The following is a 16,989-nucleotide window of genomic DNA, read 5'->3' as shown; positions in this document are numbered from 1 at the left end:
GGTTATCAAACAAACTTAGAAGTGAACCCTATAGGTGTCCTAATGCACCTTAAATCATTAGGTGGCGACTCTTCAAATGCAAAAACCCAATTCCCAAAAGGAATGAGTTGTCTTATACCCAAAAATGTCATAAACCCGATCTCTTGATGCAAAGGGGGAAAAAAGGGGCCGCGACACATATTCTTCGATATTATTCCTCCCATTTATTGTTTTCATTATTGTTCTTCATTTATTGCTGATCATTGGCCATAAGGATCTTTCATTAACTTTACTCCAACAATTAGTCATACATTGATTACCTTCGATAGCTCCCAATCGAGCTCTGGAATCGACCTTATTCCTAGCTCTTATTTCATTTCTAAGTCTCACATACATAGCATCAACTTCTTAACAACTAGCATAAAAATAGATTACGTATTTTTAGAGTCCCATAATCAAATTTAATTATTATTACCAATTTCACGGTAAACAAAAAGTGTTGATATTGAAGAGAAGGGGGAGCTCAAAGAGATTGAAGAAAGGGTAATGAGACTTTCAAAACATATGAGAATAAAGTTTGTAAGGTTGTGTAATCTATCTATTTATAAAGTTCATTTAAGCATGCTGAGGAATCCAAAAGGCCGACCGTCAGCCGCCTCCAATTAATGATTTTGGGAATCGTGTAAAAAGCAACCTTTCAATCGCTTCAATCGCTGACGTTACGATATTTGAGCCAAGACCAAGGAATCTAGGATTAATTCGTCAAAAATCAAAAAGAGCAGCCTATAAGTCGAATTCGAGCAAGGTATCCATTCGATCACTAAGCCCAAGGGCTATCTGAGTTTAAGGAATCACTCACCCGCTCGACGGTGACAGCTTAATGGCTACCCGAGGTGGAGAAGTTTCCCACCCGGGGACTGCAAGGAAATCTAAGGACTTACTTCATCTCGAGATCTTGCTCTCACCTAACTCGAGCTCGAGAATCCCGATGTTTCGAGTTCGCATTCGAGCTCAACTTGAGGGTTAACGAAAACCTTGAGGTGTATTGTATTGATCAATTAAAAACCTAAGGGTTTGTTATGTCTTAAGCTCGATATTTGGGATAGTCATTGAAATCATAAAATCGAGTCTTCTACGAGTGAAGACAGAAGAAAATTCAGCATCGACCGAAAGGGATACAAAAAGATCCTTTTTAAGTATAACTATGGCACCCACGAAGGATACTTACATAGGAACAAAGAAGCAAAAAACAAAAGCATAAGGTCCTAATCCACTTTTAAGGCCACGACCTCAAGATCAGCGTCTCCGGAAATCCTCTTCTCGGGGGAACCATTTCCGATTTTTTGGAAACATTTTGCAGAAGGACCTCGATAAATGCAATTATATCTCCGGTTCCGAGATTTAGCATTCCGTTCAAATTCTGGGCCATAACATTAAGAAAGAACAAGAAAAAGGAAAAAACCAAAGGGGGTTGCAAGATGCACGAGCAACAACCCAAGAGTGTTCATCCTCGGAACTCTATTCCAGTGTGGGATGCAAAAGTTAGCAGATGATAATGCCACCTCATTCCATGGAAAGCAAAAGGAATGAAGTGTCACACTAGGTTAAAGTTAAGAAAGATGAGCAGCAATGTAAAGTTCGCATATCCTCTGATATGGGAAGGATTTGGTGCCCTTCTCTCATTGTCTCGAGCCAAAACTCTGAAAAAGGAAGCCTTGGCATAGCTGGTAATGTTGCTTCCATGTGACATTAGGTGATTAGAGGAAGAGATAAAGCAAGGAAAGGGCTGAAAGTAGATGAAGAAGAAATGAATGTAGTTTTTGTTCAGCCAATTAAGTTACCCTTATTTATAGAAAGCCAACAACGGAACCGGCGGCGCAAGTGGCCGACAAAAGCTTAAATGTATTTGATATTTTGGGGAAGCATGCTGACATGATCGCAAGTTCGTATCAGGGTGTGATTCGTGTTTTTGATGTTTTTTCAGATGATTTGAGGACTCGACTAAGTTCGTATCGTGTTTTAGGACTTGTTAGTATGTTTGGTTGTTGTTCTTGTGTCCTCAGGTGAGTTTCCGATGGTTAACAGATCAATTTTGGACTTAGTGTTATACCTAAAGTTTTCTGGTGTCTCTGATCTGGTTTCCTCATGCACGATTGCGTAGGAAGGTGCGTGATCACGTAGGTTTAGAAAGACACTGGAGATTTTGTTCTACGCGTTCGTGAGAAGGAGGATATGATCGCATAGTTGAGGGATATTTTTATTCGTAAACGCGTGGCTAAAGTTGCATTCGCGTAGGTATATGGAGGCAGAAGCTGGAGTTCACGCATTTGTTCTTTACTGTCATGTGAGGAAGGACGCGATCGCATAGGTGAGAGGAGTCAGTGGTACGCGATCACAGGACTGGAGACGCGGTCGCGTAGGCTTAATTTCTAGGGCGGTTGGGATGTGCTTCGTGATCGCATGGCAATTTCTGCGATAGCGATTAAGGATCACTGGGCATAAATTTAAATACTTCAAAATGAGGGTTTGAGTTCACAACACAAAAAAAATAATTTGGGAGCTCGGTGGAAGATAAATATTTGAGAGATTTTCATGTGGGTGTTTGGGTAAATGATTACTATCTAGTTTTGGTTAATTTCCATGATTATGCTTTTGATTTCATCATTTAAATTAGTGATTTGGGTGGAAAATTGGAAAAAATGGAGAAACATTCCTAGGCTAGATTTTTGAGGTTTTGATTGGGATTTTGGTATCGAATTTGAGTAATTTTTTTAAGGATGAACTCGTGCTTGAATGGGTGTTCGGATTTTGTGACTTTTACACGATTCTAAGATGCGGGCCCGGGGGCCACTTTTGAATTGACTTTTTGACTTTTGACTTAAAGTTCAGTATTTTTTATGGAATTGATTTCTTTAGCTTGTGTTGATTGAATCGAATTGTTTGTGGCTAGATTCGAGACATTCGGAGGCCGTTTTGCGAGGCAAAGGTAAGTTGGAGTAGATATTTTCTCGATTTGATGTAATTAACAGTTCTAAATCTAGTTCTGAAGGTATAAAACCTCATATTTTGTGTCTTGTGACTGATTTGGAGATGACGCACATGCTAGGTGACGGGCTTGTGGGTATGTACCGTAGGAACTGTGACTTGGTCAAATTCCAGGGAACTATATAGTTGAAATTCTGTTATTATACATATATTCTCCATGTGTTATAACAAATGAACTGCAAACCTTGTTAGAAATCATGCTTAGGCTATGTGCTAGTACTGTAGAGGCCCACAGAGGCCGTGTTACCTGTTAAATTGTCTGCTAAATTGTTGTTGTACCCAGTCTCCGTTTTACTTGCATATCATATCTCAGTCTCTTTTTTTCCTTGTTGATACATTACATCATTTTTGTTTGGGCTGATTTTCATGATCTCTGAGAGCCTGAGAGACTGTAGAGTTTGGTGACTGAGTTGGGGCCTGAGCTGTGAGTGATATATGTATATATATGTGGATCGGGTTGCATGCGGCAACGAGCTTTATGGATGTATATATGTGGATCTGGTTGCATGCCACAACGAGGCTTATGGATATATATATATATATATATATATATATATATATATATATATATATCCATAAGGCTCTGTTGTTATGCGTATATTCTCCATGTAATATAACAAATGAAATGCTAATCTTGTTAGAAATCATGCTTAGGCTATATGCTAGCACTGTAGGTGCCCACAGATGCCGTGTTACCTATTAAATAGTCTGCTAAATTGTTGTTGTACTCACTCTCCGTTTTACTTGCATATCATATCTCAGTCTCTTTTGTTCCTTGTTGATACATTACATCATTTCTGTTTGGACTGATTTTCATGATCTCTGAGAGCCTGAGAGACTGTAGAGGTTGCTGACTGAGTTGGGACCTGAGCTGTGAGTGATATATGTATATATATATATATATATATATATGTATGTATGTATATATATATATATATATATGTGTGTGTGTGTGTGTGTGTGTGTGGATCGGATTGCATGCCGCTACGAGCTTTATGCTGTATATATGTGGATTCGGTTGCACGCCGCAATGAGCCTTATATATAAATATATATATATATATATCCTTAAGGCTCTATTGTTATCCGTATATTCTCCATGTGTTATAACAAATGAACTGCAAACCTTGTTAGAAATCATGCTTAGGCCATGTGCTAGTGCTGTAGAGGCCCACAGAGGTCGTGTTACCTATTAAATTGTCTGCTAAATTGCTCATGTACTCAGTCTCCATTTTACTTGCATATCTTATCTCAGTCTCTTTTGTTCCTTGTTGATACATTGCATCATTTCTGTTTGGGCTGATTTTCATGATCTCTGAGAGCCTGAGAGACTGTAGAGGTTGGTGACTGAGTTGGGGCCTGAGCTGTGAGTGATATATGTATATATATGTGGATCGGGTTGCATGCGGCAACGAGCTTTATAGATGTATATATGTGGATCCGGTTGCATGCCACAACGAGGCTTATGGATATATATATATATATATATATATATATATCCATAAGTCTCTGCTGTTATGCGTATATTCTCCATGTGATATAACAAATGAACTGCAAACCTTGTAAGAAATCATGCTTAGGCTACATGCTAGCACTGTAGGTGCCCACAGAGGTCGTGTTACCTATTAAATTGTCTGCTAAATTGTTGTTGTACTCACTCTCCGTTTTACTTGCATATCATATCTCAGTCTCTTTTATTCCTTGTTGATACATTACATCATTTCTCTTTGGACTGATTTTCATGATCTCTGATAGCCAGAGAGACTGTAGAGGTTGGTGACTAAGTTGGGACTTGAGCTGTGACTGATATATATATATATATATGTGTGTGTGTGTGTGTGTGTGTGTGTGTAGATTGGATTGCATGCCGCAACGAGCTTTATGCTATATATATGTGGATTCGGTTGCATGCCGCAACGAGCCTTATATATAAATATATATGTATATATATATATATATATATAACCATAAGGCTCTATTGTTATCCGTATATTCTCCATGTGTTATAACAAATGAACTTCAGACCTTGTTAGAAATCATGCTTAGGCTATGTTCTAGCACTGTAGGTGCCCACAGAGGTCGTGTTACCTGTTAAATTGCATGCTAAATTGATGTTGTACTCAACCTTTGTTTTACTTGCATATCATATCTCAGTCTCTTTTGTTCCTTGTTGATACATTACATCATTTCTGTTTGGGCTGATTTTCATGATCTCTGAGAGCCTGAGAAACTGTAGAGGTTGGTGACTGAGTTGGGGCCTGAGCTGTGAGTGATATATGTATGTATGTATGTATATATATATATATATGGATCGGGTTGCATGCTCTAATGAGCTTTATGGCTATATATATGTGGATATGGTTGTACGCCGCAACGAGCCTTATATATATATATATCCATAAGGCTTTGTTGTTATCCGTATATTCTCCATGTGTTATAACAAATGAATTGCAAACCTTGTTAGAAATTATGCTTAGGCTATATGCTAGCACTGTAGGGGCCCACAGAGGCCGTGTTACCTATTAAATTGTCTACTAAATTACTGTTGTACTCACTCTCCGTATTACTTGCATATCATATATCTGTCTCTTTTGTTCCTTGTTGATGCGTTACATCATTTCTGTTTGGGCTGATTTTCATGATCTCTGAGAGCTTGAGAGACTGTAGAGGTTGGTGACTGGGTTGGGACCTGAGTTGTGAGTGATATATATATATACATATGTGGATCAGGTTGTATGCTGCAACGAGCTTTATGGATGTATATCTGTGGATCCGGTTGCACGGCGCAACGAGCCTTATTATATATATATATAAGGCTCTATTGTTATCCGTATATTCTCCATGTGTTATAACAAATGAACTGCAAACCTTGTTAGAAATCATGCTTAGGCTATGTGCTAGCACTGTAGGGGCCCACAGAGGCCGTGTTACCTGTTAACTTGTCTGTTAAATTGTTGTTGTACTCAGTCTCCATTTTACTTGCATATCATATCTCAGTCTCTTTTGTTCCTTGTTGATATATTACATCATTTCTGTTTGAGCTGATTTTCATGATCTCTGAGAGCCTGAGAGACTGTAGAGGTTGGTGACTGTGTTGGGGCCTAAGCTGTGAGTGGTATATATATATATATGTGTGTGTGTGTATGGATGGGGTTGTATGGCGCACCGAGCTTTATGGCTATATATATGTGGATCCGGTTGCACGTCGCAATGAGCCTTATATATATATATATATATATATATATATATATATATATATATATATATATGCAATCGGGCTACACACCGCAACATGTTTCATTGATTTATGCCATAATTGGCTTGATATAGCGCTTGGGTTGAAGGAGCCCCTCTAGAGTCTGTATACACCCCCGGTGAGCGCAGGTACTTACCGAGTGCGAGTGTTGAGTGCTGAGTGCTAAGTGAATGAGAGAATATCGTGATTGTGGCCTGAGAGGATGCATTTGATTTTATTATTATTTAACTTAGCTGCCATGTATCACTATCTAGAAATTTCTAAAAGATGTTACACTCTGTTTCACTTAAATTTGTCGTGAAGGAGTTGTTTTGACCTAATTTATCAAACTTGAAAGCATGCCTACCTTCATATATTGTAATCACTGCAATTGAATTATAACTGTGAAGCTCGTCACTACTTTCAATTCTTTTTTTAGTCTTTTTACTTACTGAATTGGCTGTACTCACGCTACACCCTGCACTTTGTGTGCAGATCCAGGTGTTTTCGGACATGGTAGTTTTTAATCCACTGCGCAGTTGATCCTTCAGAGATTTCGAGGTAGCTACTCGACGTTTTCGCAGACCTTAATTCTCCTTCCCTACCCTTCCACTTATTTTAGTTGGTTTCGGATTATGAAAGACAATATTTTCGCAGACTTGTGATATGTAAATGCTCATGTACACAGTGATACTCCGATGTTGGGAGTTTCCACGTTGTGTTTGGATTTTCTATCTTGTTTATGAGAAATTTTACGATTTAAACTGCTTTAAATCCATTTTCTATTAAAAGTGTTGAAGTAAATTTGTAAATGTCAGCTTGCCTAATACCACATTAGAAACCATCACGACATGCTAGTTTTGGGTTGTGATAGCTGAGCTCCAAAACCTTGTGAAAACAAGTAACAAAATTCCGAAACAAGAAAAAAATGCAACAGTTGTTCCGGCTTGATTCAACTCCTAGGTGATCCTGAAACTTACGTTTGATGAGCTCAAAATGATCCTTGTGAGATTTCGCCCAAGATAGCCACTTAAATTACCATTTGGCCTTAAAATGAGGGAGATATTATGTTTTGAAGTTTTAAAAGAAATCATAAATTTCAATGACATTTTCGTAAATATTTACACCAGAAAAAAACCAGCAATAAGAAAATCTTCGTTTTAGGACGTAAAACACATTCGAAACATTCCGAACACAAACCATATATGTATTTAATTCATAAAGCACGCTACGAACCTGCTCACGCATTCAAAACACTGAAAAGTGGTCATCTTGATCCGATTTTGACCTTGGTCAAACTTCAAATCCCTAACTTAGCTAGTTTCTCAACCTATGTTAAAAATACACCCGAGTCCCTCGTGACTCCATCCCAATCATACCAATAAGTAAAAATACATCATACAAACTTATCCAAAGTCTCAAAATACCCACGAGAACATCACAACTAAAAATCGAGGCTCAAACCGAATAGAATTTCTCTTAAGTCGTTAAATCTTCATTATTTCAAAAGAGTATCTGAATCTCACTTAAACACTCCGGATTACTTTCAAACTTAGAACATAAGTTCAATTCAACTATTTAGATCTATCCAAAGTCTTGGAACACCAATTGGACGAAAATAACATCAAAGTCAACCCTTAGTCACACTTATAAACTCTTAGCTAGCGTTTGGGCATAGATTCCCAAAATTATTTTGAAAATTTTGATTTTGGTGATGTTTGGTTTTAAGATGAAAATGTGTTTGGACATAAGTTTTCAAAACATATTTCATTTTTTATTTGAAAAAATAATGAAACATGACTTATACCCACAAGTTCTAAAAACTATCACAAATACCTAATAAAACCTTTATCAATAACATTCATTATATTATCGCAAACCATAGTCTTGAACATAAATAAATTTGGTACAAAATTATCATTTTTATAATGAACTACATCATACACTATCAAATGACCGAAAAGACGATGCAACATTGTTACAAAATAATAAATGATGGGCTCTTCTATAAAATTAAAAAGTTTGGGATAATTTTAAAAAAATTATAATAGTGATTTTTTGGGCCAAAACCAGCTCTTGGCTAGGTTTTGGGATTTGAGATTTGGGTTTTGGGAATTTGCCAAAATGTAGATAAAATCTATGGCCAAATATGTATTTGCCAATAAATAATCTAAATATATTTTGGCAAAATCTATGGCCAAACAGGCCCTTAAATTCTTCATATTGTCAACTTTCAACAAATAGCGTTGTATTCTTATAGGAACCTCCGAAACCAAATCCGAACATACATACAAGTCCAAAGTTATCATACGAGCATATAGGAATAATCAAACCCCGATTCAAGTCCATTTACCCAAAAGTCAACCCTTGATCAACTCTTCCAACTTAAAGCTTCTAAAATGAGAATTATTCTTCCAAATCAATCTCGATCCGCTTGAAAAACGAAACCAACCATACATGCAAGTCATAATATATAATATGAAGCTACTCAAAGTCACAAACCACCAAATAGAATGTTAAAGCTCAAAACGACCGATCACGTCGCTATAGTAATCATTTAAACTTTAATGGTATTTTGTATAATTTTCCCATTAAGATAAGGATGTGAAATCATCATGATACTTGTTAGTTAGTGGATGAAATTACCGTAGCTCCCAGCCTTCAAATTTGCGTGAGTTATCTCCGAACATGACTGCTATTTAATATTTGTCCTCGTTATAGAATATCTTGCAAAAATAAAGCTTCTCTTAATTTATGGGTAAGACATCTGCTGTAGCTGCAAAACACATGTAAATACTCAATAGAACTGTTCTAAGGATTGCTCAAGAAGGTAAAGAACACCTTAAAATTGATTATGGCTCGCTTTCCAGAGGAAGATGCAAGTGGCTAGTAATACCATGACTAAGTAACAGACTAGCTTATACTAGTAAATAAAATATGCCAGTTTCTCAGAAGTAGTGAACGATGTTAGACCTTCTTAATCTAATCATGTACATTCAAATATTAATGATAATGACTTAGAATTGTAGTTTAGCCGCTTAAGACTCTTTTGGCTTATCTCTAGTAATAACTTTCGCCTATTAGGACTCTTGGGTTGTCTCCTGTACATTGTACTATATAAGCTACATGAAATGAAGAATGCAAGTGTGGGCTTCCAACTACAGAATTCTACTATGTATTAAGTTTAACATGGTATCGGACAAAGCCGGGTGTATACGCTGGAAATCGGGGTTGCCCGATTTATCCTTTGATCAAAAGAGAGATACCACGTCGAAAGGTCAGGACGTCGAGTTAGGGATCAGAGTTTCTTTCCAAGATTGAGGTCGACATCACTAACCGAGGTCAGAAGAGGGCATACATCGAAATGATGCCGGTATGATTCGATAACGGAAAGGGCGAGATATCTGCAACGGATCGAAGATCGTGGCATGAATTTCGGAATGGATTGATCTCCGGCGGTTAATCAGTTGTCATATATGATTTCTTATTGTAATTAGAAGTGTACCTTATTTAGGACTCTCTTATTATATAAAGAGGGATCCGATTCATTTGTAATCATTATTGTTCACTGAGAAGAATATATATACTCATTACTTTCTTGCTATTTCACTTACTGTTCGTTAGAGTTGCTTTAACATTTGCTATTCCTATTATCACACCCCGAGACTACCACAAGTCGAGATCAAAATTTGGCTAGCATAATGGTTTGATTTATTTTTTTCTCTAATTTATTTATTTAATTCTTAGTTTATCAATTGGTATTGGATTGAATCACATATCCTTAAAACCACAATATAAGTTTAATTGTTAATCAAATTTTAGGGTAAACAGTTGGCGTCCACCATGGGGCTAAGGTTAATAGTGATTGTTAAGTGTTTTCACGCTTGTTTTTTTCAAGTATTTTTTTCAGGTTAAAACATGTCAAACTCACAAAACGCACTCGCACATGGTGATAATGGCCTCAGATTTTGTCACACCCCTTTTTTAACAAAACTCTCACTAAACCCTCCTAAATTAATAAAAAGATTTAGTAAAAGCTTGAAACAAGGTTTTCAATTTGAAAAGTAACAAAATTGTGTGTTCAAAAGGATTAGCTTAGAGTCGCCACCTGACATTTGATTTCGGTGTGTCAGGTCACCGTTTGTCCAAAAGTAATAATTTTCCTTTCAAAACACTTTGAACTCTAAAACTAAGTCTACACCAGAGATTTGGGTAAGGGGGTTCATTTTACTCTGGGAGAAGGTGTTAGGAACTCCCCAAGTCCCGTGAAGGTCACGGTTGCGTACTCGATCTAATTGCCTTTTAAAATGTTTGAATTGAGGCGAAATCACAAAAAAAAAGAGGAAAATAAACACAAAAGAGGCTCGAGGTCGTCCCCAACTAAAATAGAGAAAACAAAAATGAAAATAAAATAAAATAAAATACTACAAGTTTATACTTTTGGCCTCCATTTACATTCACTTCGGAGCATACCCCGGATAAAAATATATACAAAGTCAACGGGGCATTCCCGGATAAATTTAACTAAGGGAACGATCTCTCGCCTCAAAACTACAAAATCCTAAGGCTTGCTTACCTAAGTGTTGCCGACCTAAGTATGCTCCTACCGATAAATTAGTAAATAGATCTACGCAAGTGAAAAGTTTAGAACACCGACAACTTATGTTTTACCTCATTCCGTAACTTTAGATCCAGTCTTAATTTAAAGCACATCTCCAAAGATTATCCTCTTAAACACAACAACTAGCAGTCAGATTTGTCCAAATTCACAAATGTCCGCTAATAAACATATTTGACATTGGCTATAGGATTCAAATAATCTCAAGTGACTAAACATGGATCAACTTCTTGAAACAGTACGTGCCCATGAGAGACCAAGCAATGAGAACAAACATGAACACATATTCAAATCATTAATATGATTCCTAAACCAAACACATTCAAATCACTAATTATATAACACAGATTAAATGCAATCTAAACCAAAGCTCCATATCATATTTTTATATCACAAAATTAAAAAAGTTATAAGAGAACGAAGAGATGGACCTTTCGACAACGGAACGGGAACCGCGACTAGCGATGCCAAACGGAACACCTATCGACCTCGACTCTCCACCGATGACTGAAGTTGACAACTGTTGCTGCCGGAATTTCCACTTCGAACCCAAAATCGTTACCAATCAAAGACTGAATAATGACAAACCAAGCTCTAAAAAAGGTGACGTGAGTTCTTTAGCTACTTAAGAGTCGTTGTTGCTAGTTTTCGATGATTTGGCGGCCATTGGTGCTATTTTCGGTGAGTCCGGTGGTGGAGGAACAACAGCCGATCTACTGCGAAGGTGAAGGAGAAGAAGCAGGGGTGTGCTGGTGTGAGACGAAGGAGCAGAAGGTGGTCGGTGACAGCTGAAGGTGGCATGGATGCTGGTCGGCTATGGTGTTTTAGAGATCAGAGGTTGGGCAGCCAGGGGAGACTCTTGTCTTCATGAAGAAGAAGCTAGCGCCATTGGAGAAGATGACTGGAGAAGCAGCGATTTGGGTGGCTCTGTTGATGTCTTCAATTATGGTTCTAGGTTTTTTTTGTTCTTTTTAATGAAGAAGATGGCAGCCCTCTCTTTCTAGGTCTAGGTTTTTTTTTTCTTGTATATTATCTTAAAATGGGTGTTTAGGTTTGGGCTTTTGAGTTAATGGGCTAAGGGATTGGTTTAATTGGGCTACAAGCAAGACTAAATTGGTCCAAAAACTAATTCTATTCTCTCCTCCTTTTTGTATATAAAAATAATGTAGCAAACAAGATAACTATTAAAAATACTAATTAATCTTACTTAAGAACATAACTATTAAAATAATACTAACCGTTTAAAACTAATGAAACTATTTTTTTCTAATTTTTATTTATGTGATAAAAAATAATGTAAAAGAGTCAAAATTAGTTAAAATAACTATATTAGGCCTAAACTAAGTATTTAAGTGCTAAAATATGTAAAATCTTGGGGAGGGTCAAAATCACATGTCTACAGCTACCCCTTTTTGACTGGAAATGCGAAGTATTTTCAGACAAAGAACGACTAGACAGGTTTTTTGACCCGACCCATATTTAGAAAGCCCAAAAACTAAGAGAAAGGAAGAGAATGTTACAGAGCCCTGGTATCTGAGTTGCCTACATATCCTTGGCTATAGAGGAATCAGGCCACGTGTAGTTCATAAGTGAGAAGGACGATGGAGTACCGAGGTGGAGAGTCGAGTGAAGTGCCGTCGAGGTTCCGGTCCGCGGTTCATGCCGTCATATCAAAAATAAAAGGAAAAATTATAGTAAAGTAAAAGAAAAATACAAGATCCTATCTAATTCTTGTCTTGAATCTTCCTTGAATCTCTATTTGATCTTCAACATGAGACTGAAAAATGGACCCTGTTCTTCAGGCGGGCTCCTGATGCTTCTTGAATTTGCGAATTGAAAGTAACTCTGAAATGAATTCCCTAATTCTCTAGGTGGGCGTCTGCTAATGACTTAACTTGAAATGAATTCCCTCGTTATCCAGGTGGGTGCCTGATTACCAAAACTTGAATTGTGTTCCCTCGTTATCCAGGTGGGCGCCTGATTACCAAAACTTGAATTGTATTCCCTCGTTATCCAGGTGGGCGCCTGATTACCAAAACTTGAATTGTATTCCCTCGTTATCCAGGTGGGCGCCTGATTGCCAAAACTTAAATTGTATTCCCTCGTTATCCAAGTGGGCGCCTGATTACCAAAAACTCGAATTGTATTCCCTCGTTATCCAGGTGGGTGCCTGATTACCAAACTTGAATTGTATTCCCTCGTTATCCAGGTGGGCGCCTGATTACCAAAACTTGAATTGTATTCCCTCGTTATCCAGGTGGGCATTTGAATTGTATTCCCTCATTACCTAGGTGGGCGCCTGATTACCAAAACTTGAATTGTATTCCCTCGTATCCAGGTGGGCGCCTGATTACCAAAAACTTGAATTGTATTCCCTCGTTATCCAGGTGGATGCCTGATTACCAAAACTTGAATTGTATTCCCTTGTTATCCAGGTGGCGCCTGATTACCAAAACTTGAATTGTATTCCTTCGTTATTCAGGTGGGCGCTTGATTACCAAAACTTGAATAGAATTCCCTCATTATCCAGGTGCACGCCTGATTACCAAAAACTTGAATTGTATTACCTCGTTATCCACGTGGGTGCCTAATTACAAAAAACTTGAAATGTATTCCCTCGTTATCCAGGTGGGCGCCTGATATTGCAACAAAACAGAAAAAAAAATTCTGCCCCAGTTTGGAATCTGGGCACATCAGTGAGTGTTGATCGAATCATGTTACCTTAAAGAGGTCTAAGAATTTAAAAGCTAAATCCCATTATTCAAGAGGGCCCTGAAAACTTCAAATTAAATCTCATCTTAAGAGTGACAACTTTAAAGCTAAATTATATTTTCTTACACTAAAACTTAAAACTAAGTCCCATTATCCAGGAGGGTCCTGAAAAACTAAATCTCATTATTCAGGAGGGTCCTGAAAACTTATAAACTAAATCTCATTATCTAGGAAGGTCCTAAAAACTTTTAAAATTAAATCTCATTATCCAGTAGGGTCCTGAAAACTTTCAAAATTAAATCCCATTATCCAGGAGGGTCCTGAGAGCTTTTAAAAATTAAATCCCATTATCCAGGAGGGTCCTGAGAGCCGAGAATGAACTTACCTGAGCCATGCTCTCGTCTTGGAGGATTCTGAACAGAATTTCTTGCCCCTGAACCATGCCTTTTCATGGGAGGTCCCTGTGGTTAACAAACTTTCTTGCCCCTGTTTTAGACGAATAAAATTTTGTTAGTTTGAAAACGTGGTGGTTAGTTTGTGGCCTTGACCTTGAAGGTGGATGCTTCTACACTTTCCAAGATAACTTTGATTTCAACTTGAACGACCTTGATTGTTATCGATTATCCATTTCCTTTCAACCCTTATCACAAAAAAAAACACCTCTGCTCCATTCGATCTCAATATTCTCTATCTGTTGCATTTTGCTCATGAATTGACATTTACCGAACCCTTGCATTTCATATGAATCCCAAAGCATGTTGATTGTTACCAACTTAGTGCGCATACTGTCCTTTCCTGACTTATGCCACTTTTATGTGCTAGCCAAACTCCGCTTTATGCATTTGGAAAGCTGGTGGCAGATTTTGAAGTCATTTCTTACTTGTTCTAACAAAACAGACTCCAGAGGACTTAAACAAAGCAAGAAGAACATAGTTAAGGGGACAAGAGATAACATCTAACAAGAAAATCACTGAGTAGGGACTTGTCAGATATATATACCAACTCTAATGACCGTGACATGCATTTTGGATTAAAGCGGCCTTCAACTAATGTTGTGCCTCTAAGTTGTGAAACTGGGCTTCAGTGCTCCAATTGTCCTATTTGATCCACAATTCTTAGTCGACTTGTAGTGCCCTGAAGGGTTTTCACCATCAAGCCTCTCATTTTGCTCTTTCTCTCAACTCACCATCGCCTTACGGTGCCCATAAGGTTTTCACCGATAAGACTCTCTCATTTTATCATTTTCTCTCTTTGTGTTGAGAACAAGGTATTACCCATGATACAAGAAGATCAGACTTTTACCACACACGTTATTTGACCTCCTCAAAGATTGGTCAGAAGGTCTTTCTTTGGACCGTAATGCAGTCTTTTGGACAGTGTTAGAAAGAAAGGGTGGCATGAAGGCTCAAAATAATTTAAGATGAAAAGGGTTCAAAATTACAACTTTTGGAATCAGATCTTTTGGCAAAATTAAAACTCCTGCCCCAGTTTCTTGGAGTTTGGGGATTTTTTTAAAATTTTTGCTTTGATGGAATTTCTAAGAAAAACTACCCCACTCTTGGCTTTGGGGATTATGAAATATTTTATTTGGTGCGACCGAACCGTAAGGCTGCCTATGTATCTTGTGGTGACAAGAATCAGGTCGAACGTAGTTCAAAAGACAAAGTTTATTTTTCTTTTCCTTCTCTCTTTTGATTTTCCTTTTTCCATTTTTCTCTTTTCTCTTTTTTTTTTCTTTTTCTCTTTTCCTTTTTTTTCTTCTTCTCTTTCTATTTTTATTTTCTTTTTCTAGTTCCTGACTCTATTTCTGATTCCAAAAGTGGGTCATGAAACAAAAATTAAGCTCAAAATGGGTTGCAAAGGATAAAAGTGTTTGGGGAGCAGAATAAAATGCCTTTGTCATACCAAACTTTAAAAATGCCTAGTACAAACATGCAGTTGAAGAGAAGCAAAGAAATCCAAACAAAAGTGCCAATGGGCAATACCTCTGTACCAATAATGATCCTTGCCAGTTCGAAGCAAACTTGATTCAAACTTATCTTGATGTTGAAGAATGCATTTCAGCACTGGTTGATCTACCTTAAACTGCTTGAGAGACATTCCCTTGTTGTATGCTCTCATCAACCTCTTGATTTTCCAGACTAACTGCCTCAGTTTCACTCAATTCAAGCTTCAGGTTCTCTCAGAATGAATGAATCTTTACTTATTTCCTCAAATGTCTCTTTTTATCATGTTCAAAATTGTGTCATTACTTCATGATTAAACTAACTTTCAAGACCAGGCTGAGAATTATGCGTGCATGTCATGTTACTAGAGTCAGGCTGAAAAGGACTATAAAAGGAAAATTAACCTAAACAAAGACTGACCAGAACTTATAGAAAATAGGAAATTTCATTAAACTGATGGTGAAAAGGATTTGAACAAAACAAACAAAATAGACATGGATTGCAACCCTAGAACAATCCTAAATAACACTAGACGAGTTACTACAACTAAACGAACTAGACAAAATAAGAAGAAGAAGGGTTTGAGCCAAAAGTCAATGTCCGGATTACAACCCTGAAATAACCCGGACAACAGAAATGACATCAAAATAAACCACCAAAACTCCTTCCTGGCTATGCAAGAAAGGAGTGTATTTCCAATTACCAAGCTCGACATCTTAGCCACCGGGTTGCACATCAAAATTACTGGGACCTTCACCAATTTCAATATCATTAACTTCAGTCAGCAAGTTCCCAAGAGGATTCTCATACTTCATGTCACCACGCATCCTCCCCACAAAGTGTGCATCATCATATGTAGGTAAAAGATTCTGTACAATGTTCTGGGTGTCACTGTCTTGGACCATAATTATCCCTTCTTGAATTATTCTTTCTATCTCCCTTTTCAAATCATGACAATCTTCAATGTTATGCCCTTGGACATTAGAGTTCTACATGCACCGTATGGTAGGATCAAAACCTTTTGCATATGGGTCCAGAGTATAGCCGATGAGCGGCTCAATCAGGCCAGACTATTTTAACTTTTCAAACAAGCTTGTGTAGGATTCTCCGATTGGAGTGAAAAACTTTTCTCTTTGCTACTGCCTTCTCATTTTGTACTCCGGCCTTGGTTGGAACCTCTTTCAGGTAGGGGGTTTATATGCTTGTAGAGGTGGGTAAGACATTTGTGGATGCGGTGCAAGTTGTTTGCGGGTTTTGTGAGTGGGAAGCATATGGCAATGCATTGTGGATAAAGTACTGGGGAGGTAAGGTATGACTTCGAGGATTTTTTGGAGGAAAGTAGCATTGGTGAGGATTATCTGGAGTACAAGGATATTCATGAGGTCGGTATTGAGGCTGAAAGTGTTTAGCAGGAATGCCCACTAGATCATGTCGTTGGCGGGGCTCAACAACATC

This window comes from Nicotiana sylvestris, chromosome 9, assembly GCF_000393655.2.
Source record: "Nicotiana sylvestris chromosome 9, ASM39365v2, whole genome shotgun sequence".
In the NCBI taxonomy this organism is placed as follows: Eukaryota; Viridiplantae; Streptophyta; class Magnoliopsida; order Solanales; family Solanaceae; genus Nicotiana; species Nicotiana sylvestris.
This window is presented reverse-complemented; position numbering follows the sequence as displayed.